Here is a 6,078-nt window from a genome sequence, read left to right on the forward strand (position 1 = left end):
TTGTCTGAGCTATCAGACATACAACTGTAAAATCAAACAGGGGAGGCTTCTAAAGAATAGAAATCTGGAAGCAGAAGACACGTAATCGGAATAGAATGAAAGAAAGAAAAGAGCTCTGAATAATAAACAAGAAGATGAAGGATAAAAAAACTCTAAGGGCTGGCTTTTATAGGCCCAGGAGAGAGAAAAATTGGTGCTGATCGGACTTCACGCGCCCCCACTCGCAGGTGTAAGCCAACGCGAGCGCGACACGTGTCCCTGACACTGTGTGAGGAGACACGAAAAGAAACTTTACAGCTGCTGCCAGAGTTCACGCGCCACCACTCGCAGGAACGGACCAACGCGAGCGCGACACGTGTCCCTGACAGCATGTGAGGGGACACGAAGGCAACTGTAGCACCTCGAGCACACGAAAGGTCTGACACGTCTCCATCACTGACGCATGTCAGCAACAACCAACCACGTGCAGGGACGATTCGTTTGCAACAAAAAGGATAGAATTTCGCGCAACGATGAGTAATAAGAGGAAAAACACAAACCCCTACTAAAAGAGCAAACTGTTAAGTCTAATATCTATCTTGCCTCGCTCGCGCGAGACAAGACACACATTAGACTGGGGGGGCTTGAAGAGGTATGTACCCGCCTCAACACCGAGCGAGGCGGGTCAACCCACAAGATATGGACAACAGGCTTGAAATCAAGACATTATGAAGGCACAAAGCCAAAACCTACGCGCATGGCGCATATCACATATGTTCACGCATATCACATATGCTCATGCATCACATGCTCAGGCATCATATGCTCAGGCACCACAGATGCTCAGGCATCACATATGCTCACGCATCACATATGCTCACGCATATCACATATGCGCTTGGCGCATCCGCGCGTGGCGCATATCACATGCTCGTGCATATCACATCCGCGCATGAAACATCTGCGCGTGAGAATAAAGAGAAGACCTCGCGCATCCTCAGGATAGGCGCGTATCACACATGCACATAATCAACCTCGTCCTTATCCAAATCAGGATTAGGGCAACCTTGATTGTGCACGTCAGACAACCTTCCAGAAGGTATCTTTTTAAGGAATAAGAATATGCTGATGTTGACAGCTGCCAATGAAAGGTGGACAACTCAGTAAAACCCATGTGCTACCACGTGATTATAACCAATGAAAAAGCACCAGGTGTCCCAAAGGACACGTGGCGCAAAGCAATTGGAGGAGGCCAACAAGGCCCTGATTAGGTCTGAGCCCAATCATTGGAAACCCTAGCACTATAAATACAACATCAACTCCACAAGGAGAGCAATCATAAAACAACACTCAAACAGACAATTACAGAGTATTCAGCTATTAAGCAATACACTCCAAATTCCTTACTCTCAAATATTATTATCTTCTCCCACAAACACTTATTCTCACACCGGAGGGTTACCCCAAAGAGGACCCCTCTGTCCCTTTCTGAGGGGTAAGTTTACGGTGCTGTTCATTTTGTAGGTGGAAGAACCCAGATCCATCAGATCTAGAGAACCATCGGTGAAATAGCATAATCACACCCGAGGAAAGTAGATCGTCTACCAGTGAGTCGATCCACGTTTCTTCAATATTCACCATAATAATAGTAATACAAGTAACTAAAAAATGAACAAGATTAATGATATATACAAATACAAAATTAGGATTATTCTTAAACCGAGAAAAAACGAAAAAGAGGTCGACTTTGCATGGCCATACATATAGATTTATGAAAGTGGATAACTTAAAATTAATTAACAACCCATAATAACTTTTTCTTTTTGCTTAGGCTTCTGCCATCATTTCCGGCGAGTGCTCGATACTTGTCCTTCCGGGTAAAGGTGGTGCACTCATAAGAAAGTGTAGCTGCAATTAGCCTCTGTATATAGTTAGCCACCTCATGGCTAGACTTGCCACTACTACACGTTAATTCAGTTGGTAACTTATTCAAGAATGTAACTTCATAAACCGGACTAGGGTTCAGGAAGAAGTAGAATGGGTCCATTCCTTTCCACCCTCTGGCTGTGGTGCCATGAAACATGCTCATCTTGTTTACCATTGCCACCGGCACAAGTTGGTCGGTCAACTCCGCAAACATGGCCGAAAACCGGAGGAGAAACGGCTCCCGACAAGTGGTACCTTCCTGAAGAAACACTAGGTGTCCCGGGGCAGATTACGGATAATCTGGGGGTTAAGTAATGTTTCCCACGAGTATGAGGTCCAGCAGAGAAGGTTGTTCTTCAGGTGACCTGCAAAACAGACACCGTAAGCTCGTCACTGAGAAGGGGGGGTTCCTCCTTGTGACCACCCTCCGGCGTGAGAATCAGACTAGATTGCTCTGAATATAAGTGTATATTAAGAGATTGCTAGATAAGAATGAGATATCAGATGATGTCCTTACCATTCCAAGGTGTTGGAGTATTTATAGCCGAAGGTAGGTTTCCTAGAAGGTACAGCCGGCTGAATAGTATTCCTGTTCTACCCACAGTGGACTAGGCACAGGCCATGCTGGTTGGTGGATAGATTACGGCCGACAGTAACAAGGTCGGCTGTATACTGTTCCTTTACTGCCGGCTATGCACTGTTCCACCAACTGTAGGCTGCGCACGTCCCATAGTAAGGGTTGGTGAGTAGGCAGCGGCTAATAGTGACAAACAGTACTAGAGGGTGCTCCTCCTCGTACTGTTGTCGGTGAGCTGTCACCCTGTGATTGGTTCATGGGCTGTTCTGGTCAGATCGTCTGTTCTGCCCATACCTTAGTAGGTATAGTACAAAAGATCTTCCAGAAGCATACGGACTGGCTCATTTAGGCGGGAGTATTCCCGCCTTGCTCATTCCTTCATGTGACTACTGAAGTAGCTAGTGCCTTGTGCGTGTAGCCTTGCTGTTATTGCGGGTAGCCTTCCCTGATGGCTTGTATCCGCAACTGCGGGAACAGGCGGGGTACTTCACCATTGGGAGGCTTTCCCTGCGGGTACAGCTGGCGTACTGCGCGTAAGGTTCTCTGAGCATGGTGGGTCCTGTGGGAGCAGTTGGTCGTTGCGCAGACGTCCCTGTTCAAGGTGAGTCTTGCGGGTCCAACTGGGCTCTGCTGGGACCTACCTCTTCAAGTCCCCCCAGTCCAATGTTCTTCTCATGAATTATTAATAAGTGAGGTGAACTTTTGGACTTAGCAAGGGGTTTTGAAAAGGGTTTAGTTTTTAGGTTTTCCGTGGTGATTCTTCCCGCGGTTTTCCTGATGTCACGCAGAAATTTCCGACTTTTCTGCTTGATCTTAGGGTATGAAGCGGGTAGGTTTGTAACCTTCTCGCAAGTCAGGAGCGTTGAGTCCCACTTGTGTGGATTCTCCATGGGGTTTTGGTAGTTTTCAACATAGTGATCAATTATGCTAAAACCACCAATTCCATCTTTTAGTTTCAAACAATATAGTTCTCGACGCTCCCGTCATGCGGGGATGTTATTCCCGTTTCCGCAAGCATGGCCCAGAAGATCCTTCTTGGTTTGAATTCCCTGCAGAGTCCTAAGTATATGAAGGGTTTTGCCTTGACACTGTACCCGCACTCGTCTTACGGTTACTTTATTTCCAAGGTATTCCTGGTGTCAATTCACTGCGGGTGCTGAGTATGTGAAGGGTTTTGCCTTGACACTGTACCCGCACCCGTCTTATGGTTACTTGGTTGCCAAGGTAAGGGGTATTTTCCCGCCTACTTTTGAATCTTTTTTAAATTTTTTGAAATTCGAAGAGTTGGTGAAAGGATAAGAACAGTCCAAACCTCTGAAACGTCATACGACGGTTTCTTCTGACTGTGTCAGGACGTGCAGGAAGTTATGGTGACGTGACAGTACATGGTCATTCCAGACGCCTTTTCAGGCGCGTGGGCGCGATTTTTCGGGCGCGTGGCCGCGAAATTAATGGTACGCGTCCTTTCAACAGCTGTTGCCAGCTTGCTTTTTGCCACGTGTCATAGTTTCATTGCACCTTCGATTTCTCTCTCTTCCGCATTAATTTCATCGCATTAATTGCGATTAGTATATAAAGGGGGAGAGGGTTCTTTACAATTCACACTTTCACTTCTCTCTTCATCTTTAACGATTTCCGGCGAATACTCACCTTTTCAGTCGAGCATTCTCTTGAAATCGTTTTCTTCTTTCATCTGCAAGATGTCTTCTCACGATGTCGAAGCTACAGCCGATGACAAGAGTACTGCTGGCGAGTGCCAGTGTGCTCTGGCTGTCGATCTGTATCAGTACGTCGTCAGGAAGTTAATGCCCGAGTCTCTCGAGCCTGAGTTTCCTGAACCCCATCAGACGGTGTACGATGCCCCCAGGGGTAAGATCGAGGTATATGCTGCATTCTTTGTTTATGGGAATCTTAGGTTCCCATTGACAAAGTTTGTGTACCGTGTCCTGGAGAGGCACGGTGTGCACCTGACCGAGGTGCACCCGATGGCGATTGCCAAGATTCGGCACTTCGAGTGGGTGTGCCGGATTCTGGGCATTGAGCCCTATGTTGACCGCCTGATGACCTTCTACTCTTGGAGGTGCATCCAGGGGTGGTATACCCTGATAACCCGAATCAAGGGTTTGAAGATTTGCGCAACCGAGCGCAGTCTTCGTTCGTGGAAGAGGGAGTTCTTCTACCTCTCTGCTCGCGCCATCCCCCTTGCCATGAAATTTAAAAATGGGCAAGCTCTCCCAAGCCTTCACGCCTCCAACTACCAGGAGGCGGAATGGTTCTCGAAGATATCCCGGGTCCAATCTCCGGTTTACCGGTTTGCGGAGTCCGGGATGGTGATGCTCGGGATGAGCCGGGTGTGGAAGGATGCGGATGCGCGAAAGATCCCGATCGTCCTCGAATACGGTTCGAACTCTGTTCCTTATGGTATGCTCTGTTTCTTTTTGTTGATTTAGAATCTCTTCTAACTTTTTTCCTGTTTATTTCAGAGGGGAACGACTTGCAGTCGCTCCTGCATCCGCGGGAGGCTGACAGTCCCGCTCGGATGGGTACTCGTGCTCTGGACGAGAACGAGTTGCCCATCCTAGAACAAACGGCGGATCGGTTCGTGGAGGTCTACCCGCTAGGCCACGAGATCCTGAGCGTCAGGCGGCCAGGTAAGGCGCTATTCGACCCTCGACCCCTCAATGTTGAAACCTCTGCTGGAATTCCTCTAATCTTATGTTCTGATGAGGAATCCGCAGATGGTCCTCCGTTGGTGCGGAAGAAGAAGGCTGCCGGCGGGAAGGGGAAGGAGAAGGTGGCCTCCACTGCCGATCCGGTGCCTCGGTCTGACTCCGAGGCCGAGAGCGAAGAGGTGGCGGGGAACCCCGGTGGTGAGAAGACCACCGCTCCGGAGGCTGTGACGACTGTCACCTCCGGAGAGCCCCGGATGACGACGGTGAGCGGCGCAAAGAGGCCGGCTCCATCGGGTTCATCCCCGCCTGTCCGTACTTTCAGGCTCAAGAAAACCCGTGAGTACAAACTTCCTTTATCTTTAACTTCGTAGTTTTTCCATCATTAATACTTATCTTCTTTGTGCAGGCGTGGATGTTGACGCATTCCAGGGTGGAGCGCAGAGGAGTACCTCCCCGCCGATGACGGTAGGCTTGGACAGCCTTCCTGAGGCGACGACCCAGGCGCCTGCGCCTGCTTCCGCTGGTTCAGTTGCTCACTCCTTTGAGCCGACTGTTCCAGCTGTGATGACGTCACCGCCGGCTGTGAGTGCTATTTTTACAGCATCTTTCACTGAGCCGGCGGTTACTTTTGCTGCGGACTCTGCAACGGCGACCGCGGCGGACTTTACCATGCCTCCTCCGTCATCGGCATCGACGGCCGATCCTTCAGGTATGCATGGGGCTTCTCGCCAACCTCTGCCTCCTTCCCGTTTACCTGACCTCTTGGACGGATTTCCCTTGGGTTCAGGTGACGGGTTTGGCGGCTATCGGCCTGTTATTATATATTATTATTATTATTATTATTATTTTTTTTTTTTTTTATATATCATCTTTTCCTAACTGCTTTTTGTGTTTTGCAGTGTCGGATTCCAATGAAGTGTATGT

At 48.8% G+C, this 6,078-nt stretch overlaps 1 pseudogene; it reads right to left on the reverse strand.

Moving 5' to 3' along the window:
* Positions 1-1,771: 1,771 nt before the first annotated feature.
* LOC143534056 (glycerol-3-phosphate acyltransferase RAM2 pseudogene) lies at positions 1,772-2,119 on the reverse strand (annotated as a pseudogene).
* Between the last annotated feature and the right edge of the window lie 3,959 nt (positions 2,120-6,078).

The sequence above is a fragment of the Bidens hawaiensis genome, unplaced genomic scaffold (genome assembly GCF_021521415.1).
Source record: "Bidens hawaiensis isolate Kalapana, Puna unplaced genomic scaffold, B.hawaiensis_p1.1 tig00010056_1, whole genome shotgun sequence".
Taxonomy (NCBI): domain Eukaryota; kingdom Viridiplantae; phylum Streptophyta; class Magnoliopsida; order Asterales; family Asteraceae; genus Bidens; species Bidens hawaiensis.